Below are 23,938 nucleotides of genomic sequence, written 5' to 3' on the forward strand. Positions count from 1 at the left end.
CGCAGACTGTAAAGAAAGAAGTTTTCATTCCCTCAACCATCAAACAATTACGAGGTCAGTAACATGAATACTTGTTATGGAATGCAATTGTCCTTACTTTCGCTGGAGTAAATTGTGCACAAACCGGTACTGGTAAAAAAAATATTCGGATTACGCAAATAGTTGAGGATATTGTATATCTCACAACGTTTATTTATTTAAAAAAAATGAGACCTCTCTACATGAAAGCGGATATTCCAATCGTATAGCCAATGTATATTAGCCCACGTTTCTTAACCTATATCATCCAAAAGTCTTTTTTTTCGATATCTTGTTTGCACCTTAGTTTTAGGGTAAGTTGAACAGATTCGGTCGAATTCTTGCACACCTTTGTGTTTAACCGGAAATAAGGCCAGTTTTATGTGTGTCAGTTTAAACTGACGCTAGGAAGATATAGTTATAGTTTATTTTCTTAGAAGATTGTAGTCACGGATTTTTTTCTGCGTGACACGTTATTCATCAAAATGCAAAAGTATTAGAAAGAACATGAAGTCAAAAATCAAACACATTACACTCGAAGTCAGTGCTAATTTGCAACAAATCTATGCTATCCAAGCACCAGTTCATGTTCAATGACTATTCAAAATGGTAGGCTTTGAAGCATTGCGGATGAAGAGCAACATTGCAAATTTCACAGTAAAATAAAGATATCCCAGTGCATCCTCGTTTTGCACAACGACGCTGTTTCCCCTTCACTATCCAAACACAGCTTTGTTTCACATGCTTTCGAGGAGTTGCTCGTGCTTCAGGACATAGTGGAAGTTCTTTCCTATTAACCGTACCTTTCACTGGTGTAGACCCTATGGTCTCGCCTTCTGCTAATTCAACAATTTCACATAGAAGCAGTGACGCTAGAATCCTGAGATTTATTGACTTTTACGGTTTTTCTTGCCCCAACGTTTAATCCCGATTATGTTGGTTTCGGATAATTGTGAAGTGCACAATAAACCTTTTATCACAGCCAGTTATAAAATGCAAGAAATTTGCTGATTGTACAATAGCTTAATTGACAGTTTACTATTAGCGTGCGGTTTCATTTTGACGGCGCTAAGATTCCATTCATTACCCAGACAGCAATAATCCGTCATTTTTACATTGATTCAACGTCGATTTTGCTGTCTGGGTAGGGAGTCAGTCTCTGACGCGATATGAGTTATTCTTTGCTGGCAGACAATAATTAGGAAGGTAATTTGATACTTGCGCAAATTGCTTTGTAGTGCAAAAAGTGCATGGAATACTGTTTGCACAGAAACGGAAATACAAAATTGATGAAATTCTGTGTTCAATGAAAGAAGACTTTCAAAATAAAATGTCAACTGAGAAATTTTACCAAGAAATGGCGAAAATAGGTCAAAAACCGAGTCTTTGTCACCTTTTCTACCTAAAATACACAATCACGAATATATTTGGCAAAATAAATTGATTGAAGTGATAGATAAGGCTTTTGACCAACGGCATACTTTTTCCCGTTGTTATTTGGTATAAGCCGACGGAGTAATTAGCAATAAAAGAGACGCAGACCTGATGGTCTCGGCCAGTAACTCTTGCCGCCAAAAGGAAGCAGTGACAGAAACGGTTAAGGTGATAATACGCTTCCACAATTGCTCTTCTAAAGCCAAGTGCATCCATCCGACTCTTTCCACAGTCCAACTTGCAAAGCCGGTATAAGTGAAACGCATTGTTAACTGCGATATCAACACAAAAACGGAACAGAGGCCACCACCATTACTTGCTTCGTAAATTGATCATGTAGCATGATATATTTTGATCCATTCGATCAAATCCACCCATGTATCGATTGTAAACCCAACAGCATTTGGCTGGGGAATAGTTATACTTTTTTCTCTTTCTGACTGTAGCATTTTGCTGTATTCAGGGATTCCTTTCCTACAAACGTTGAAAGAACATTCACAACTTTGTTGTCTTTCCACGGAACTGCTGCAGTATTGGATGACGTTTGAACAGCAACGTCTGATGCACCTCTTTCTAGCTTGTTGACTTTTTCAACAGTTTTAAAGGAGGGTTTTCCATTCGACAGATTCTTGCAGTCCCTGTTCCAGCAATTGAATTTTCTTTGAGGTAACGTAGTAGTCCTGGAGATGTAAAAAAATTATCCATTACAATATGATAATTTGATCCAGACTGAGGAGGCAAAGACTGTGATCAGTGGGCAACCACTGCAGCACCAAGACCTAAGCCAATGTCTGCATATTCATTCAGCTGCGAATCTTTTTCTGCCATCTGTTTACAGAACTGCCAGTAGAAGTACCTGTAGGCCTACTGTTCAATTGGTTATAATAATGTTAGTTTGCCAGACCTATCAGCTAGCAAGAACAAATAGCATAGTGGTATTGGAAACCTACGCATAGAAAAACCAGGGCATGATGTCATGATTAGGCCTATCTGACAGCTGATCAGTTTGTTTTGGCACAGGTACTACTGCCAGTATCACATTCAATACCAGCATGACTAGATTATACCTAGCCTGCTAGTTACTTACAGAAGTCATTATAGCCTACTTTGCTACTTCAGGCTCATAATTAACTTAAATCTTTACCTGAATTCTTTCAAAACCGGGAATTTGGAAACTCTATGCTCACTGCCACAACATCGACAATGCCATAAACAGCACCCTGCGTCACACCCCATTGGACAATCTCTTCATTCTTGCTGGCATCCAACCTGTTGACCTTCATCACGAAGAAGCCACTCTGTCTCTTGACAGACGGGCATTGGAGTCCAACAATCTTTTTCACTCTAACGTCTCTGCTCTTTCCAACGAGCAACTTCGTCGACTGAAGTTAAGACATCAACGAAGCAAATAGAGAAGACATCTCTGCGGCTAATTGGGCGGACCATAAATGGAATTTTGAATGGAAGTCAAGCACCACCAGACTCCATTCGGTCATCTCTGACGCCGACACTACTACAAAAACAGACGTGGGTGCGACTCAACCGTCTTCGCACGAGCGTCAGGCTTTTCAGATCAACCGTGCACCAATGGGGAATGGCTTCTTCCTCCTCCTGTGAATGTGGTGCCAAGGAACATACCGCAGACCACATCATCAATGACTGTACCATCTTCAATCCAATTAACCGAGTGGAAGGTCTGCGCATCTTGGATGATAAAACCAAAGACTGATTGCTAGTAAATAAGCTAAACCAAAAACGAGGCTACTGCTCTCTACTAGCCTTCCTGTGTAGTCCGGGAACATTTTGAATCTGGCTTGATTAAAGGATTACCCCTCGGCCACTGTTTCGGAGGATACTTTGGGCTTAGTTTTAAACCAACAAAAAGGCTGTCATCAAAACGCATCATTTTTGAAATACAAAAATTAAAAACAGAGAAAAAGAAAAATGGCATATTGTTTGTCTGAATAAAATAAGATGCTGGGATGAATGCAAAATACTTTAGTATAACAAGGTATGACATAAACTCTAAAGTTTTTGCTCGAAGTCAGACTTTATACAATCGACGACTAGCTATCTCCCACACAGCATTACAATTTCATTTTACACTGTATTTGTTGCAGAACCGGTTTTCGTTCATAGAGAACTCATCAGTACAACTATTAATAAATTATAATAAACATTTAATCAAAGTAGAGATGAAATTATCAGTTTTAACAATATCGTCCAACATTGAATGATTAATCTCCAATTCCAGCAAGATCATAAAGTTTCCATTTCTTTATTCCATATTCATATTCCATTTCTTTTAATTTTCTTCTGTTTAATAGCAGTTACGCAGTAGCTTCAGATTGTAAAAGTTGAATTGAATTTTACAAAAGCTGCAGTGCTGTATATCGAAAACGAACAACTGTTAACAATCTCAAATGAATTACTGAAATGGCAAAACACATTCAATGATGCATGAAAACAGCTCAACAGAGCGAACGATCGAAAGAAGCCAAATAAGCTAATGCTATGTGAGAGATTTTAATAAAAGCTAGCTTTTACAAGTACTAATCTATCAACTGTTAAATGACATTTTCCAAAAAAAACGAGAAGGTATAATATTATTTCTTTTGTTATAAATTCTAACCAAATGGCATTGATTGACTGGTCTTGATTTTATAGTTTCGGGAGAGAGTTAGCTTTTTTATACCAAAGACAGGCAAGACATAAACCTGTGGTATTGTTGTGTCTTGCCTGTCTTTGGTCTTGATTTGGAATGGTCATTCCAAATGATGACTGACAATACAAAACCCCATTAATGTAAACTAGAGTATTAACCATCAAGCATATGTAGCAGTATTTTTACATTTTTCTATGTCAAATAGCTGCAAAATGATCAACCAACTGAACACGAGTGGCCCTTTACACAAGTGTGTCGGGAGTGGCAAATACGGCCTTACGTGATTTAAGCTATTGATTGAATATTCAGCTTTGGTAGCTATTTTTACATCTATTTATTTTCTCACCTCGCCAATCAATATCAGACAAACTAAAATTAATAGCTCCCGAAACAGCTTTAAAAAACATCAGCAGAAAGACAGGAGGGTAACCCAGCCTTAAGCATCGACCACAATGATGCGCAGAAGAGTTGACCGAATACATTTTAATCGTTTACCGCCATCATCATTATGTTCCTTCTTCGTATGAAGGGTTGGATACAATGCGCCATTGTTCTCGAGCATGAGCTGTTCGTACTGCATTTTCATGGTTTAATTTTATCCATTTTGTGATGTTCGTTGTCCAAATCATACTTACTTAGTTTACCGCCACCTGGCGGGAAATTCCAGCGTTACCTGAGATCCAAATACACTTCGGTTGAATCCGTAACATCCATGCAGAGGTTAATCAATTAAAACCACATTTAGGATTTATTAATCCAAATAATTAAAAGTTCAAAAATTATCACAAAGTTTATTTCCATTCCAAGCCATTCCAAGTTTCATTTCCATTTCATTTTGTCGACTGCGTAGCCGAGTGGTGAGAACGTCTGCACGACGTTCGAATGGGTTCGACACCGCTCCAGAGCATGCGGCTGTGTCTCGGCGAAAGACACTCGAAATGGCAAGCCAAAATAAGGGGAGTAGGTGACTCGAAGACTATTTTAACATTTATTTTTAACATTTACATTAATAAAACATTTCGTATGTCACTTCGCTGCTTCCTGTCGTCTGTTGTATCGCATCTGTGATCGCAGTGTAGCCTACTGCATGTTATCGCAATGGTTATCGCAAGCGCAAATACAAACACGATTATTATTAACATAAACTTCCAAACGTTTGGATGACATGCAGTAATGTTAGCTTGAAGGTGGATATGCCATATCTTTCCAACGAATTGTTGTCGCAATGGGTTCAAACTACAGCATGGTAATTATTATTCCAGTGCCCAAATCTCATAAAATTTAATGATTTAAAAGGTTCAGCAGCGACTTATCAGAAACAAAACAACTTCCAGAAAGCGATGGAAACCCTGCAAATAATCATCGACCATGTCGAAGGATGGGATAAGTTACAACCAAGCATCGACCAAGCGGAATGCTTCCTGAGTTTGAAAAAGATTCCTGCAGCTGAAGTTGTTTGTGTTTCGATTGCATCCATTGTTGGTGCAAATCAATCGTCACGCTTGACCGATCAATCACGTGACGTTTATGATGAGAATATTAAGAAATTAGTTTTGAAATTTGTGAATGTGAAAGAATGCGATTGCGCTATCTCATTGGCTCGTTGTAGATTTCAATTTGTTAAGAATCACTACGACGGTGAAAGCAGGTTAGATAAACTTGGAGATGTTCGCTTGGTGCTTGGTGATCATTCGCTTGGTGTAGCCGATAAAAAATTTCGTAGTTTAATCATGAAACTTATCGATGTGAAAGAATGCAATTGCGCAATCTCAGTAGTTCGATCTAAATTCCGCCTTGTTAAGTCTTTCTATGTTGGGGAGGAAAGACTAAAAAAAGTATCAAATATCGGTTGGTATATGACGGAAATATCCAAACAAATGAAAAGGCAACAAATACATAAACAGTTTAAAGAAAATTATGCATTTATGGAAGAAGTCCTTGATTTCCTTCAAAATGTGAATGACAGCAATTTGGAATCACGCTGCCGACAAATTGCCAACTTTTTGTATCACTTTGGCAGTTGTTGTAACGAGGTGGGCTCAACTGACCGGTACAAAGCGATAACAATGTTCAATAGCGCTATCACTTTGATGAAAACAGTATTCCAGGTTAAAGCCAGCCGATACCATGTGCTTGGTCTCTATCACAGTAACATGGCAGTTGCGCTACGAAAAACCAACCAACTCGCCGAAGCAAAAACCGCTTACACAAAGGCAATTGAAATTTATAACGGTGCCAGCGATTGGTCTAGCGAGGAAGAGAAGTCGTCAAATATTTCGAATTGCAAGAGCAAAATAAAAATTATTGAAAGACAATTAAAGTAAAGCCAGGGGCACCGGAATGATTTTTGACTGGGGGAGACAGGATTATGAAAAAAGGGCACTTTTGTTGCTGAAAGCAGGGGCGCAGGAACGGTTTTTGACTGGAGGGCAGGATTATGAAAAAAAGGCACTTTTGTTGCTAAAAGGCCAATTTTATTTGAAGTTTTAAGATAAGATATAGCCTAGCAATAATACTCACCCATCATCTCATCATCGAGTAATGATACAAGTTTCCTTTATACGAAGAACATTGGCACGGGAGGGCATCATGCTATGTTATGATGATGTAGGCTAATTACCTACGGTAATGGGATGCAGAATTTTGTGTCGTAAATATTATTTTGTAGCAGAAATGAAAGATTATAGTTAGGCTAAAAGCTGAAGTTGTTATATCGCACTGTAAAATGTGCAGTAGCTTACATGACCTTAAAAGGGCACCATTGCCCCCATCCACAGAAAAGTGAGGGCAGAGGAGCATCCGCCCCCCGCTTCCGATGGCCTTGGCTGAAAGGCCCATTTTCTTTAACTTTTAAAATAACATATAGCGATAATGCTCATCTTTCAGCTCATTATCGAGTAATGATACACGTGTCCGGTATACAAAGAACAATGGCACGGAAGGGCATCATGCTATGTTATAATGATGTAACCTACTGTGATACAGAATTTTGTGTCGTGAATATTATGTTGAGGCGAAAATAAAAGATTATAATTAGGCTAAAAGCGAAAAGCAGAAATTGTTAACTTATATTTCAAAATGTGCAGTAGCTTACATGATTTTAAAAGGGAACCATTGCCCCCCCTGCCCCCCAGCCACAGAAAAATTGAGGGCAAGGGGAAATCCGCCCTCTGCTCCTCCCCGGGCTTCCGGCGCCCCTGAGTAAAGCCAAATTAACTTTTTACGAATTGTTAAAAGATTAATTTTCCACAATCTTTGATTGTCTTACAGAACAATGTTGTGTATCGCTACGGGTCATTGCTTTTAGATTCGACATATAGCAACGCCACCTAGAGGAAGAAGGCCATTTCATGAAATACGGCAAACTTTGTGACGTCATCACGAGTAGTTCACATTATCAAAGAAACGCGTATGGTGAATAGAGTTTTGCAATGACTTTTAAGCTTGCTTCATTATGTTCTTGTGTTTTGTTGTAGTAAACCAGCAATCTGTGTCTTAATGTCACACGAATGTAAGAAATCATTGTGACCCCTGTGTTTGTAAGCAACTGTAGGTACAACAAATCAACAAATTTTTATTTTAAATATTCAAGACCATAGTTCCACGCACGCAAACAAATACACTAGATCAAGTGATAGCATACACAATGCTATTGTATTGATACATGAATCACGATTACAAATGAAAGTCACAGATCTCATTTAAAATTTAATCAACGTGTTGTCAAAAATCATGCAACAATAAACACATAATTGTTATATGCAATCACAAAATGCCACAGTGCTGTAACAAAACTTGATATGCACGATTGATACACATTACAATTTTTTTATAAACTACTATTTGAGAAAAGAGTAGCCTATTATCACACATTAAATGTTGTACTGGTACAATTCTATCACAGTTGGCGATCAACATCATACACATGATTAGAATGCTATTGTGAGTGATTCTTAAATTCATATAACAACATCAAATAATTTATCTATTCAAAGGTAGCATTGTAACTCAGACCAAAGTAGGCCTACATAAATTGCACAATTTCCAAATACCATAGAAGTGACAGCAGATTACGAATTTACAGTTTGCAGTGTTTCTTTGTCAGTCTTTGTTGAATAATTTCATCATTTTTCTTGCGACAAAAATTATTGAGTAAAGAATTTGTGGATGCCCAGCAAGTCATTTTTGTGATTGATGACATGCTGTGACCATTTTCACAAATGTTTGTTGACAAGTAATCAACATCGCAATCCAAAATAGCACATAACGTTGTTTGTAAAACCAGCTGCCGTTGGTTCTTTGAAAATATAAATTGTTTAGTTGCAGATGCAATAAGATAATTTATTTAAACAATCTTTATAATCTTATAATCAGGATATAATAATCCTCCTTTACTGATTACACTAATGCAGCATTTACTTGTACTACAGTATTTACATTCCACATTGCACAAGTCATGCGCTCTTTGCATTCCTCACATTTCATTTGTTTACTAAGGGTATAACAACAATATCCAGCAAGGTAGGTAATGACAGGTAACACAGTTTCACATTTAGCAAAATCTTCTGCAGTAATGGTCTCAAACGAAAATAATGTTTGTTTTTTTTCTTCTTTAAAAAAAGAGGAAGAAAAAAAAGAAATGAAAAAGAATAAAGCAAGGATATGAAGGTTTTGGACATTCAGTGACTTTTATTTTTTTATTTATTTAATATGTAAATTTGCGTTTTTTTGGGCTAGTTGTGCTGGTAGTAATCTTCGGTAATTTTTTCGTTTCGATCCAGTTTTGCTGATGACCCCTATTGGAAGAAAACTGGTTCCACAACATAAATTATATTAAGTTTTTTTTTGAAATGCTATTGTGAGTGTTAACCTGGTCAAATGGTTTAAGGTTTAGACTTGTAAAAAAAACTATTGATTTATTTTCTACATTTCATTTTGATACAGCTTTTTCATTTAAATCAAAGTGCATTTAAGTCAAAGTGCCTCTTTCTCTCAAGAAACAAGTCTACGATCAATGCATCCTTCCAACCGCTACATATGGTGCAGAAACTTGGAACCTTACAAAGAAATTAACACTTAAACAAAGAACTATGCAGAGAGCACATGAACGAATCATGATGGGTTTAACATGGCGAGATAAAAAGACTGCCGAATGGATCAGAAATCAAACGAAATTACGAGATATATTAAGCACAATCAAGAAACTGAAATGGTCCTGGGCAGGTCATATAGCAAGATATCAGGACAATAGATGGACTAAAATATTAACAACATGGACACCACGAGAAACCAAAAGAAAAAAGAAAACCAAAAGTAAGATGGAGGGACGACATTGACAAACAATGCAATACAACCAATTGGTACCAACTAGCACATAATCATGTAAATTGGCATGAAAAGGGGAAGGCTTACGCTCTGCAGTGGGCTCTCACAGGCTGAAAATGATGATGATGATGATTTCATTTTGAATCTTGAAAAGTAAAATTAACTACTTTAACATTGTCTATTTTCATATGTTTTCAGAATAAACAAACTAAGCATTTGTTTTGAAAACAAATAATTACAAAATAAAATCAAAGGATTCGACCATGTACATGTCAATTTTCTCTAATGTGCGATATTTAGCGGCTGAGTTATAAGCTATTGATCAGAGCTGGCTTAAATGGTCCTGTCTCGTGCTTTTCGCGCGTCCTTGAAACGAGTGACAAATAGGGTTTAACCGTATCTGTCACTGCTTCCTTTTGGCGTCAAGAGTTACTGGCCGAGACCATCAGGTCTACGTCTCTCTTATTGCTAATTACTCCGTCGGTTTATATTAAATAACAACGGGAGAGAGTATGCCGTTGGTCAAAAGCCTTATCTATCACTACAATCAATTTATTTCGCAAAATATATTCGTGATTGTGTATTTTAGGTGAAAAGGTGATAAAGACTCGGTTTTTGACCTATTTTTACCATTTCTTGGTCAAATTTCTCAGTTCACATTTTATTTTGAAAGTCTTCTGGCATTGAACACAAAATTTCATCAATTTTGTTTTTCCGTTTCTGTGCAAACAGTATTCCATGCACTTTTTGCACTACAAAGCAATTTGCGCAAATAACAAATTACCTTCCTAATTATTGTCTGCCAGCAAAGAATGACTCATATCGCGTCAGAGACCGACTCCCTAACCAGACAGCAAAATCGACGTTGAATCAATGTAAAAATGATGGATTTTGCTGCCTGGGTAAAGAATGGAATTTTAGTGTCGTCGCGTTATGAGTGACGGACACAAAATGAAACCGCACGCTAATAGTAAACTGTCAATCAAGCTATTGAATATCAGCAAATTTCTTGCATTTTATAACTGGCTGTGACAAAAGGTTTATTGTGAACTTTACAATTGTCCGATACCAACAGAATCGGGATTAAAAGTTGGGGCAAGAAAAAAAAGTAAAAGTCAAGAAATCTCAGGTTTCCAGCGTCACTGCTTCTATGTGAAATTGCTGAATTAGCAGAGGGCGAGACCATAGGGTCTACTCCAGTATCAGGTACGGTTAAACAAGCGGTTCTCAACTGTTTAAACCAGCGGTTTTCAACCGGAAGTGGCGAATCAGCGCGGTTTGATCTTGAAACTTCTTTGTTCACGAAACCACGCGCTAACCAACGAGCTATCGGGGCGGACAATTATTGCGTTTTTTATTTATAGAATTCCACTCCAATAGCGTAGTTTCAGATCATGTAGTCTTACACCACTTTGTTCAAAACTACCTCAGAAGGAATGGGTGAAGCTTAATCGCTTGCAAACTGAGGTGGGCCGTTTCAATAGTGATATGTTCTAATGGGGCAACGGCGACTCACCATCTCGCGCATGTGGCTCAGATTTTCAGACTGCATACCATATTATCTACCAATGTCGTGTATTGGCCTACCGATCCCAAGATAGATAATATGTAGATCTGACAACACTTGATGCACACAATCCATTGGCTGCTGTCCCTTGATATAACCACGTGACCTGTGGCGACCTCAGACGCAAGAAGATGTAGCCTTCTTCTGGAAGTCCCTACTCTACAATCAGGCGCGGATTTATGGGGGGGGGGGGGGCCCAGGGGGCCCGGGCCCACCCCGAAATTTTGTGAAAAATTATAGAAATTGTATGTTTCCGCATCAAATGGTTTGATATGCTTCTAAACAGCTGATATTAGTCCCTCGGCATCACAATTGATGAAAATGGTTGTTTTAATGTCTATTTTATAGCATATCGTATATGTCGTAGTATCATTGTTCATATATGTTTAGCTTTTTCTTTCTTTTTAATTGATTTTCAAATTTTCTGCCCCCCCCCCCCCCCCCCCGAAAAAAAACTCTTAGATTCGCGCCTGTCTACAAGTCTACGAAGCTTCCAAAGCAAGGATTCCAACGAAGCTTGAGAAAAAAGATTCCCACACTCGATTATACCACTCCAGCTGACAAATAACATCTAGAAGCAGATGAAAGGCATTATCAAATTTTAATCTCAAGCTTAACGCTTGCGTCATTAGTTTGCCTACCAGCAACAGAAGTGTATTAATATTGATCTTGTCATTCAAAGCAAAATAGAATTCGCCAAGTATCAATTTATTTACAAAGAACTTGCCAAAGCATCTTCAATTGATTTAAAAAAAGTTCACTCTTTTCACCCAATCCTCAGTTACTGATTAACTGCATACACAAACAATACCTTGCACCGTTTCGATAAAACTCAATACATTTATTACCTTTAAACAGTTCAATGTCAACACAAGTACTGTCCGCTAGAAATTGCTGAAGAAAATCATAGTGAAGTCAGGCACAGACAGTTACTTTATGTTGGTCTCTATTGCTGTGTTCAGACGATGGCATGACTGTAGGAGAGAAGCAATTTTGTTGTAGCCTACCATGAACAGACGATTGACAAAAGAAATTGCTGAAGAAAATCATAGTGAAGTCAGGCACAGACAGTTACTTTATGTTGGTCTCTATTGCTGTGTTCAGACGATGGCATGACTGTAGGAGAGAAGCAATTTTGTTGTAGCCTACCATGAACAGACGATTGACAAAAGGTTGGTCTGATTCAATGACATTGTTCTGTTATTAGTTCTGTTACTTAAATCTACTTAGCATTGTGCATGACACGAATATTGCCATATTTGTTTTGTGGCAATGGAAGGATTTCTATCATTCTGCAAGCTATCACTGCAGGTTACTACAAATGTAATACCTGTAGAGCTGTCTGAACATGTTTGTCTGATGAGTGATGACAGCACAATGCCATGCCGTAATCATTCGAATTTGTTCAGTTTTGTTGACCCTCAATAGTTTGAATACTGTTCTTCAATCGTATGGTTTTGTTATCAATCATCTATTTATGGTAGCCTACAGTTAAATTCTTAATCTGTTTAATTTGCCTTTTGTTAATTCTGGTCTAAGGAACTTTATAATGAATTGATGGATTTGCATGGGTTCTAGGTATTTTTATTTTTAAATAATTCTATGTTGAAAACAATGAACTTTCATCACGGGTCCCTACAGACTTTATATAGTAGACTGTGTTTCGCTTTTAGCAGCATCATCTTGACTTATCTTCCAACTGTACAGTAGGTAGGCTACAAACGATCTGCTTCATTCTCATACTGCAAGTTCACAGTTGGAAACAGCGGACACAGTTCTTTAGCCATGTTGTTTCGAAAGCGAGTAATAAACCGCCATTGCCACAGCGAATCTGCAGCATTAGACTGAAACAGATCGTTTGTATATACTACAGGTAGACTTGTGAAGTAAGTCAACTTTTGTCATCATGTGAGTAATATTGTGATTCTGATGTCTTTGCTTTCGTTGTGGCTTCTAGCCCTTTGCGGTCGTTAGAAAATTTCCTTATGTGCGTCTGTTAGTCGTTTTCGAAATAACTCAATTATTGCATGTTTGAAGTACAAAAGTAAGCTACGTATTCGTAATGATTGTAAGCAAATGATATCAGTTTATATATAAAATGATGTTTATATATATATATAATAAATGATATCAAATGATATTTGTTTAGATGAATTAAGACATTTTCCTGAAGAGGGCAGAAAGTTTGCCGAAAACGTTTGAAATAATGTATCTATTTCATTTCTGTATTAATTTTGAATTATGCAATTCAATGTTATTAAGTTGTTATCGATTGTCTGTCTATGATATCAGAAACATATCGAAAACTTTTGTAATTTATTGATCAAGTTTTCACCACAATAAAAACGGCTTCTTCAGTTTCTTATTCAAATAGAATTTATTAATTCCAAAGTTAGTGATTTGTATTTTTTCTGTGTGATATTTCTTGAAACATTTTCCGGATGTAGCCCAGGGTGTCACGAACACGTTTCTCAGTGGTAGAGACGGTCTGAATTCGTTTTGTCTTCCTATCACTGCACAATCCTTTGCTCTTCCATTGGGAAGTTTCGCAATAAAATGCCGCCCAGACAGTCGTTCAGTTTCGTGCTCGTCACAATGCTTTCCGTGTCTTCTTGAATTCTTGTTTCGGACACTTTACATCAGCTGTGTAACAAGGTTGTTATGAAAAGTTTTGTGACTTGCAGCATTCAAACCTTGCCGCTCTCTGTTGATGTTGTACAGCAAAAAGCTATTGTTTATTGACAATACCCAGAGTGAAGTTTTCCGATTGTTGAAGTCTTGTTGCTGGGGAATTATTCCATTCACTAGGTGCCGCTGATTAGAGAGCAGTCCTGAAATGCGTTGCTCAAGCGTACACCCCGAGAGTCGAACCAGCGCCGGATGATCTTGAGCCGGGCGCGGAACCACTGAGCTAACGGGGCGAAGAAGGTCAGAGTTCACTTTCAAGTTTCAACACAACTCGGTTTTCTGACAACTAGATTTGCTTGGCTGACCAACCACAACTACTTTTATGTTTGATCGTCTGAGAGACGAAACAACAACATTAGACGTAATATTTTCATACAACTATGCTTGTTTGCCGACAATTTACGTTTGGCAAGAAACGATCGCCTTAAGAGTGTGCAAAGTGTACTTTTAGGAAAAGGCGAGCTCGTCTTTCGACTAAATCAGTAATTTTATTTTTTGAAGTGAGCCAGACTCGCCTGTTAACCACAAAGGTCTAGAATAGATGTTGGGAGATTTGCAGATCATAAATTTTACTAGGATCCATGTATAGTAAGATGCAATGAAACGAATAAACTCGGCACATGAAAGCAATCAGGTTGCCAACTTAATTGTTTGATTTACTGACTTGCCACCCAGACAATTTTTTACATTGATTTGTAATATAATGAATTCGAATTGAATGTAACTAAAAAGCGGTTGATTATTAAACTACTCACTTGATTTGCTGTCTGGAGTAGACAGTTTTAACGTCGAGGAAAGATGTTGAGCAATGTTTGTTGAAGAGATGAAGAGTTGTAAACGCCAATTAATCTCAGAAATAATTGAAAACATAATTTTCTACGATTGTCCTGTTTATATGTTTTGACTACTACACTACATATTGCCAATATTGTACTATAATGTTTGGGCAATGATCATTGTCCATTTTTTCGTCACAGTTATTGAAAACCAGGACATTTAAACCTAACTAATTAAAATCTCACCAAACTAAAGGTATTGTCTTTGAATTGTTATATCACCAAGATGGGTAACCACAATCCCTGAAACATCTTTGACCAAGCATCTCAAATAAATTCCGCTTTGGAAAATTGCTTTGAAGTTAAAGAAATCCTTCAAAATCGAATGAAGATGGCGGATGAAAGTTTTTGGAATACAGACGACTTCAGTTCCTCTACCGTCACACGCTTGCTGAGTAAATAAATTTTATCAAATATATGTAATATCAAGTAAATGTAATGTAAATTAATTTGTTTTTACTGCATTTACTTGTTTGGTGAATTGAAACTTTGAACCAGAATAGAATGTTCAGTGGTCCGGTGTGCGGGACCAAATTAAGGTCTGAAATTGAGTTTTAATATTTGACTTTTTATAATAACGCAACCAACTCAGAAGTAGTGGAGTCGCCATCTTCTTCTTTGAATTAAGATTTACGACTTTTGAGATGAAGTAAGTTAATTTCTTTCAACGATGTTTAATATTTTATTTCTATGCAAACACCAGCATGTAGGCCTATCACAGTGAAACTAAGTCGCTTTTTAAATCAAACTTTGCCTCTGTAAATGCGTTGACCATCAAACGCTTCTAAATACAGAATGAGACTTTTCACCAGGCATTTAATCATATGCTAAAACAATGTCTTGCTTTGTTCATGATTTTACCTGTTTCAGCCCCCTTGAAGGTCAGTTGTGCTAAAAGACGAAACGACAAAAATAAAGCTGGATATTATTTTCAAGGTCTTGTAGTAGCCTAGTCACCGAAAGAAAGTATGAATCATTTTTTGCCTGTAGACGTTTGTTACTTCTTGCAGATTCAGCGTCGACCTATGAGCAACAAAACAACTTCCAAAAAGCGGTGGAAACCCTGCAAATAATCATCGACCATGTCGAAGGGTGGGAGAAGTTACAACTGTACATTACACAAGGAGAATGCTTGCTGGACTCGGGAAAGACATCAGAGGCAAAGCGTATTTGTGACCGGGTTGTGTCTCTGCTCGATGAAAATCAGTCGTCACGCGTGGCCGATCAATCGATTGTTGTGTGTGATCAACATCTTGAAATGTTTGCTTTAAAACTCGTCAAGGTGAAAGCATTCGATTACGCGATCTTATTGGTTCAATGTAGATTTCAATTAATTAAGAAGTTTAGCTTTAAAGAATTTAGTTTTGTTAGGCTCCCTAGCCTTGGTTGGTTGATGATGGTAATATCGGGAGACATGGTAGAAGAGAATAAAGAAGATCAATTTAAAAGACACTATTTGCTTATCCCATATCCTCCTGAATCAAAATTTTTTTGCAATCTTTTGTATGTATATTATTTTTAAGGTATCTTAACCAAATTGAACAATATTTTTGAAAAAAAAATTTGGGGGGGACAATTATCAACAATTTTTGGCCTGTCAGTTTAAACTGACGTTAGGAGCAGGAGGGGGCATATAAAATAAATACAAAAACGTTTTCTCAGTCAGTGTTTAGTCTAATACGTATTCAACCAAAGCAGTAATGGAAAAGGACAAAAAAGTCAAGAAATCACTACATGTTAAGGAATCAAATAAATGTCGCAGTATCAAAAGATAGGAATGTTCTTGGTTGATTCAACGTCTGGCGATATTGATTTATCGTAAAAATGTACTTTATATTGGCTTGAAACTATTTCGTCTCACATGTTCACCCAGCTTGAGTTCAGCTGAAAGAGCCCAATTCTGACATCATCTATTTCTTGTGGTACTCCATAAAACACTGAGGATGTAGGCCAACATTGCAGGTTTCACAAAAATAAAGGGATGTTCCAGAACATCCCGGTTTGGCGCAGCGGCGTTGCTTCCCTTTTATGATCCAGTGTTGGGCAGTGCTGTATTTTATATGGGGTTGCGGAGATGCCCTGGGTCCGGAAACAGTATATCTGAAACATCTTTTCGATAAAGCTGGTGGTAACTTTCAACAACTGCTCTTCTGATGCCCAGAGCATCTAAACGAATTTCACCAGCATTGGTCTTGCGATGGCAATATATTTGAAAAGCATTGTTGACTGCCATATCAATACAAAAACGAAATAATGGCCACCACCATTTTTTGCTTCTTCTCAAGTTGATCATATGCTTTGAAACATGTTGATCAAAACGGTCAACACCACCCATGTGTTGGTTGTAAACGTGTATTACATTTGGCTGCTGAATATCAATCTTTTTTCTCTCTTGCTTACTATATCATATCGCTTCGCTTTTTGCAGTGGGTCTTTTCCTGCAAAGGTTGACAGAACATTTACTACTTTTCTGTCTTTCCATCGGATAGCAGCAATGTTATATTGTGATGTCTCCACAGCAACATCCGAGGCACCTCTGTGTAACTTGTCAACTTCATTAACACGCTTGAGGGGAGGATTTTCTATGCGGTTAACTCTGGCTGTTCCTGTAGCTGCAATAGACTTTTCACGAAGGTATCGCAGAAGTCCCGGACTTGTGAAAAAGTTGTCCATAACCACATGATAGTTGGAACTGGACTCGCTTTGTGGAGGTAGATGTTGCATCAAATGAGATTTTTTTTGTCGTATCCAGACTTACACCCGGTGGTTGAAGATTGAGATTAAGTGGACGGGAAGGCAAGGAAGCCAATCTTCGTGTCCACCTTCAGGCATGTCTTTAAGTGTCTTGCCAAAGACACAGCTACATGCTCTTGAGCGGTGTCGAACCGGCACCTCGTACTCTTCCAGCTGGGAGTCTTTTCCTGCATGAGGGCGGAATTGTACGCAGTATCCTAACGGCTTCGCTAGCACCCACAGCTTATAGCTAAACTTTATAGGCTTCCCATGAATGTATTGTTTTGCGCCATATTTCCCAAAGTATGGTACCATGCTTTCATCCACACTCACATGTTGTTCAGGTTTGTAGTTTGCAAGGCATTGTTTGTTCACTGCATCAAAGAATGGCCGGAGTTTGGAAAATTTGTCACTTTTGTCTAATTGCTGGTTGTCAGAGAGATGAAGAAATTGCTTACATTCTTCAAATGCATTTTTTGTCATCAGTTCAGTTACCATTTGGTTGTTGGAATCCTTTCGCCTCTGCCAATACATCTCTTGTCATGACATTTGATTATATCCGCTTAACAGAAGGATCGCTATAAATGATTTCAACTTTTTAACGTCATTGTAAATGTGTGATTGCCTTTTTGCCTGGCATACTTATTTGATTCCATCTGGAAGAGTACGCGATCCAATTCAGCATTAGCCAACAACTGTCTACCACATAGATTGTTTGGAAAACAATCCATTTCACCACCATCATCTTCATCTGTATCCATGCCATCATCTTCAGGAGGAAATATAACTAAATTTGCTTTAGACACGACTTCTGATATTGATTCTTCATCAGTTTCTAACCTTTCAAAAGCTTCCAATGCTTCAAAAACTGTCAATTTGTTGCTATCATGCATATGTTTTGCCATTGCTATGCTGTATGAAATCAAAAGATGTATGATATATCACTACTTTTAACTTCAAAATGAAACAGTTATACCATATTATGTTCACCAATTGACCTAGATTAAGTTTTCATTTGCTAATATATCAACGTTTTGCTTGAGAATCAAAATGTTTGCAAAATATATAACCCCTAAACTCAACTATTCTGCACATAATTTCTAAAATCATTTACTATTTACATGCTCCCTTCTGCCCCTAGCGTCAGTTTAAACTGACGGAAGCGGAAATGGTACAAAACTTAAACAAACAATTAATTTCTTCTAAGTATGCAAAATATGGATACAGCAATGTTAGCTCTAAGTAATTTCGTGGTTTATGTCATTATAACGCAATCCAGTAAAAATTGACACCGCTATAATTTCGAACAACAAAAAATATCCATTTTGGAAATTTGATCCGTTATATCCAGTCGAAGGATAAACGGAATTTTACTAAATGTGCTATAGTGTTAGGTACAGACCTTACGAACCTCATAACATACTAACTGGGTTTCGACAAAACGATTTGTAATCTAGAAACCATCTAAATGTGCTGTCAGTTTAAACTGACGGTAGGAGGATATGGGTTATGGAGGAAATTTTCGAATTTATGGAAAATATTGACAATGTTCATGTGGGAATCAAAAGTCGACGAATCGCTCGATTTTTATGTTACTTTGGCTCATGTTGCGCCCGAATGAAAGATTGCCACAAGGCGATAACAATTTACAAAAAAGCAATCGCTTTATTGAAAAAAACTTTCCGCATCAGAGCAAAGCAATTGAGTCTATTTGGAATTTGCCACCATAATATGGGAATTGCTTTTCAAAACACCAACCAGTCATCTGCAGCAAAAATAGTTTCCAAGGAAGCCATTAAAGTCTATAATACAGCCAGTGATTGGTTTAGTGAGTGGAGAAAAAGATCGAAAATTGCTGGCTGCTCCACGTCCTCCAAACTTGTTGAGATGAAATCGGATGGGAAATCAAAATTAAAATTTCTTTGGTATATTTTAATCACTGTCTTGGTTGCGTTTGCTGCTCGTTACGTATTTGAAAACTTAATATAGACCATAGACAGACAATCGATAACAACTTAATAACATTGAATTGCATAATTCAAAATTAATACAGAAATGAAATAGATACATAATTTCAAACGTTTTCGGCAAAACTTTCTGCCCTCTTTAGGAAAATATCTTAATTCATCTAAACCAGGGGTCACCAACTGGCGGCCCGCGGGCCGCATGCGGCCCGCCACGCTGTATCGTTGCGGCCCACGGAAGGTATCAGCGTACAAGTATAACCAAAAATACTTTTCTTGGGGAGTTAAAGAGCACAAAGGCAAGAAATACTCTCCGGGAAGCATATTTTCGCTTTGCATACGATTCCACCGACCGACCAATCAGATTATAGTTTTAGGTGGGGGATTGGTTAAAGCTATACAAATGCGATGTCCATTGAATGTCCAGTCACACTGTCCCAGGGGTTGATTAAAACGTCTGTTTTCGAAATTCGAAAATGTCTGTGAGCATAGGGTTGCTTATTTTAAGTTTGCAAATGTCATGTAAACACTAGTGTGGGTTTCATCGTTATGGTGTTTCACGAGCAGTGTCCTCTTTATGCAAGTTTTTGTTGGCATAATAGATCGGTGTGCCAACTCAATTATAATTATTATTATTATTTATTTGCAATCAGACTCAAAGTCCATAGAATTCAAATTTTTAACAGTCATCACACAAAATATCAGACTAACACAACATCAAGCAGGCTACATCAAACAACGTACAAAATACTGTTGTAGTGAATATAAAATGTAGAATTAAAGTAGTAATCAGAAGACGTAACATTGCGCAAAAGTGGATTAATTGATCTTTTGCAACGTTCTACAAATGCATAGCAATTTTTTCTTAATAGAGCATCAAATGTTAACACGTCGTTCTGTACCTGATACACTCCAGCACTGTCGCATCTCGACAAATTGTGGATAATTCTGTACGAGTCGTTGTAAGCAACTCGTATGCGATTTAAAGTAGAAGTTTTATAGTTACACCATAGTTGCGAACCATACATTGGCATACAATATGATTGGTACATTACATTTTTAACTTCGGTAGAGCAATTTCCAAACTTGGACCTAAGCTGATTGGCAGCGACATAAAGAGATCGCACTTGCCTTTTAATATCTGCGTCATCACTGATGGTATCATCAATCAGTATACCTAAATATTTCACTTGTCCAACAAATTTAATTTGTGTATTGTACAGCCGCATGCATGAAGAAGTCAAAACTTTAAATTTCTGACATTGATGGACCAATCCAACAGTTAAGTTACAATTGAAAATAATGTCATGTCTAGAAGCATAGGATTCACACACATCAATGAGTGTTTGGGTACCTTTAGCACTTGGACTAAGTACCCACAAGTCATCTGCAAACATTAGGTGATTCAAGTGAGATGAACCAGTATTACATCCGACATCTAGGGAATTCAATTCAGTCGATAAGTCATCTATATACAAAGAAAACAGGTAAGGACTTAAAACCCCTCCCTGCCTTACTCCGTTGGTGACATGGAAAAATATTGTATATAAATTTAAAGACTTTTTCTGATTGTATTATGAAAATGTTTAGCTTAGTAGGCTACTGCAAAATGTTTTTTTTTTTTTTTTTAAAGAAATATGAAACGCTTCACGATTTTGCGTGTCATCCTTGGGCAGGGACCATGCTAATCTTCTCTGTATCGTTCCAATTTTAGTATTGCCGAAGCATGTACTGCAAAATGTTGTTAATCAACAAATTCTTGCCACGCTGATAAGTGATAAGCACCACAAGGGACAGTTGTCTATAATAAAAGAAAGAAGGTTTTATAGACTCTCACAAAAAGGATGAAAAACCAACTCATTGCTTTTTTAGAGGGAAGACTGTTCATGAATTATGATAGAATTACGATTTTTCGATGTTTTCCACAAGCGTTTGTTTCATGGTGCCTGGTTTCTTTCTCCTTGTTATTGGAGCCTATTTTTCGCTGATATGTTTGCAGATCACTATTGTTGCCTGTATTGCAATGTGTCAAACATTTCCTTGTTTACTGAAATTGTTAATTGCAAGATATCTTTTGTGAAGCGAAGTGACAACACCACTCTTGCTTGGCGATGAGTATTCTGATGAAACTGCTCGCCTCGCTATAAGTGCGCAAAACAAGTGGCCTCGTTTATTAGGCATTGTTAAAAAAGTCAAACGTGTTGTAAAAGGAGCTTGGCCTGGCAGTAGCGTTGTTCGATTAATTTTGTTGCTGCGGTATTCTAACATAAATATGAACAACATGTAACGCTGGATACTGGGTACGAAATGCGTTCTTTTCTAGCATAAAAATCAACCTACCTAAAATTTTATTAGTGCGGCCCGCCACAGCTCCCCTTAGTGCCAAAGTGGCCCGCATGCAAAAAAAGGTTGGTGACCCCTGATCTAAACAAAACAATTATTCGTGAAAAGTTAATAATAAATGACTGAAATTCAATAAAACTGCACTGACCTTTTGTGTTTGTTCGTCAGTTGTTGCTTGTACGCAGGTCAGTGCAGTTTTCTTGAATTTCAGTCATTTATTATTAACATTTCACGAATAATTGTTTTGTTTAGATGAATTAAGATATTTTCCTGAAGTGGGCAGAAAGTTTTGCCGAAAACGTTTGAAATTATGTATCTATTTCATTTCTGTATTAATTTTGAATTATGCAATTCAATGTTATTAAGTTGTTATCGATTGTCTGTCTATGGTTTTTAAAAAGTACCTCTCTACCAAAGCTATACTAATATAGACCAGACAAATTATATCTTTCGTAAAAACAATTAAAAATCTTTTTTTAACAGTAGGCTGTTTGTTGACTAAAATGTTGATAATAAAAAAATTTTATTGATTGTTTTGTTTCAGACAACAACCTTTTGCAAGTTAAATGATTCGTTACCGTATATAATATGATCCACTTTTTGTGTAGCGGAAACTGTGCAATTATGTTTCTACTACGGTAGCTATATATTTCTCCACTATAGGCCTACACCTACAAGCCCTTTCAAGCAAAGCTTGAAGTTTTACATGAACGAACCATTTAAGGCAGAACACATATTCTTAAATTTTTTTGTTATCTATCCAATAGGCCTATTGGTGTGGGACTGCTAATTTCAGCTGTCTCGTATGGTAAAGGCAGATTTGTTGATGACGTGGGCCAGCAGCTTGATGGTAGAAGTTGTTACAAATGCTTCGGTTTGTGATAATTCAACGCTGAAGTTGGTTAATGGTGTTCTGGAGGTATATTCTTTCATATAATGAATGATGGTCCTCAATTTGCAAGCGCTGAGTTTGCGGAATTTACAAATAATTATAAACTGAAAGTGAAGCCCATTAAATCTAGTCCTTACTGTTCTCAAAGCAATGGCGAAGCAGAGAGAGTCATTCAAATAATCAAAGACTTCTTAAAGAAAAAAATGATCGCTACAACGCGATGTTTTCTTACCATCCCTTTAAGAGATGGTTACAGTCCTGCAGAACTCTTTCTGAGCAGACGACTTCAGCTAATCTCCCTCCACCCAAAACAAGGGAGCAAGTCTTTTAGGCGCTGACAGTTAGGCGCTGGTCTAATTGGCGCGCACACTGTGGCGTCTGGATATTTAGGTGCGGACCACTGTGGGGCCCGGTCATTTAGGTGCTATTCCTAGTAAAGTCTGTAGATTGTATCAGCTTGGCAGCTTGCCAGAAAATTATATCATGGCTTCAGTGAGTGAAGCTGCTTAAACCGGCAATGCTTTTCACACAAAATATTATATTGAACAGAAAAATATATGGTTGTTTTATTGATTTATTATTGTTTTATTTGTTGTTAGTCCAGGTTTGCGTTGGTGAAAGGTTTATCAATAAATTATTGAAGCCTCCGAACATTATTGAGTTCAATTTTAGTTAACTCTTTCGCGACCACGGACGTATACACACGCCTTGGGATTTTTGCCACGAGGACCAAGGAAGTATCCCTACGTCCAAGGCTAAAAGGTAGCCTATTTTAAGCAAAAAAATAATGTAAATGATGGCAGATCCATAATCTTTGCCTGTCCTTTTTTGGCTAATTAAAAAAAAATATTTTGGCGGTGCAGTTATCAGATGAGGACTTCTTAAAGATGGGGACACAGTGGATTTTTTTTTTCTTTCACTCATTGGAATTGGCAGTCAAAACTGGCTAGTCAACCCCTTACTTTGGAATTTCTCGATCAAAAAGACTGTAGGCTAAATTACGTAAACTTTTTGCTTAAAATTTTCCAAATTTCTCCATATTCATTCCGCTGTAGCCTACCTCCTAAAGCATTGCGCGCAGAAACGAAGTAAAATTTTTCTCATGTGCAGAATTGTTTTGGCATTCGATTAAACTACATATATTTTCATATTATTGTATTATGCTTGGGTAGTAAAGATTATAATGAAGTACACTTTTCTGCTAATTTTCAATTTTTTTATAAATTAGAAAAAATACCGTATAGAAAGTTGCTAGTTGTACATTGAATGTTTTAAATTTTATTGCAAAGCATTGCATCTTCGGATAGCTGAAGATGTATGCTTTCATTTGATGTCCAGATTGTGCGTCTATGTCGATCACATGAGATGTTTTACGGCGTAAATACAACAGATTTGTGTGAAAACATCTGGTTATTTAGATTAAACGTCTTGACCTCGGTGGTTGCGAAAGAGTTAAGTCAAATAATAACTACA

At 37.3% G+C, this 23,938-nt stretch overlaps 1 protein-coding gene and 1 non-coding gene across 2 annotated transcripts in view; one reads left to right on the forward strand and one right to left on the reverse strand.

Annotated features, from left to right (window-relative positions):
• LOC145785312 (uncharacterized) overlaps positions 1–23,938 on the forward strand; it is a 73,826-nt gene that overhangs the window by 17,318 nt on the left and 32,570 nt on the right. The gene's annotated exons all lie outside the window — the stretch shown is intronic.
• LOC145786024 (U6 spliceosomal RNA) lies at positions 20,862–20,964 on the reverse strand. Its single transcript, XR_014291252.1, has one exon. It is a non-coding gene; the product is annotated as a U6 spliceosomal RNA (small nuclear RNA).

This window comes from Aplidium turbinatum, chromosome 16 (assembly GCF_918807975.1).
Source record: "Aplidium turbinatum chromosome 16, kaAplTurb1.1, whole genome shotgun sequence".
NCBI classification, from domain to species: domain Eukaryota; kingdom Metazoa; phylum Chordata; class Ascidiacea; order Aplousobranchia; family Polyclinidae; genus Aplidium; species Aplidium turbinatum.